Genomic DNA, 455 nt, shown 5'->3' on the forward strand with positions numbered 1-455 from the left:
ACGCAGTCACTACACCAAAAAGAACTGGTCAGTGGTCACCCATTTCAAGAGGTAGTATATGTTCAAGAACCAATAGCATTGAAGGAAAAATCTAAACTGTAGTTCAAACTCACCAACCACTCCTCAGAAACCCTATATAGGGTGGCTATGAGTTAGAATTGACTCAATGGAACTTACCAACAACAACCACTACTACCACAACAACATTTAAGAGAAATTCTAAAAAAACAAAACAAAACAAAATTCATTTTAGGTGTTCTTAAAATGTGTAACACTTTTCATGCATTCCTCCTTTCGTGTACTCAAAGTTTGAAAAATGATTTCTAAATAAGTTACATGTTGCTGTTGTTGTGTGCTTTTGAGTCGGTTCTGACTTATAGTGACCCTGGATACTGAGTGGCTGATGGATTTGAACCTCCAACCTTGAGGTTAGCTGTCCAGTGCTTATCTTACAG

This window comes from Chrysochloris asiatica, unplaced genomic scaffold (assembly GCF_000296735.1).
Source record: "Chrysochloris asiatica unplaced genomic scaffold, ChrAsi1.0 scaffold00139, whole genome shotgun sequence".
In the NCBI taxonomy this organism is placed as follows: domain Eukaryota; kingdom Metazoa; phylum Chordata; class Mammalia; order Afrosoricida; family Chrysochloridae; genus Chrysochloris; species Chrysochloris asiatica.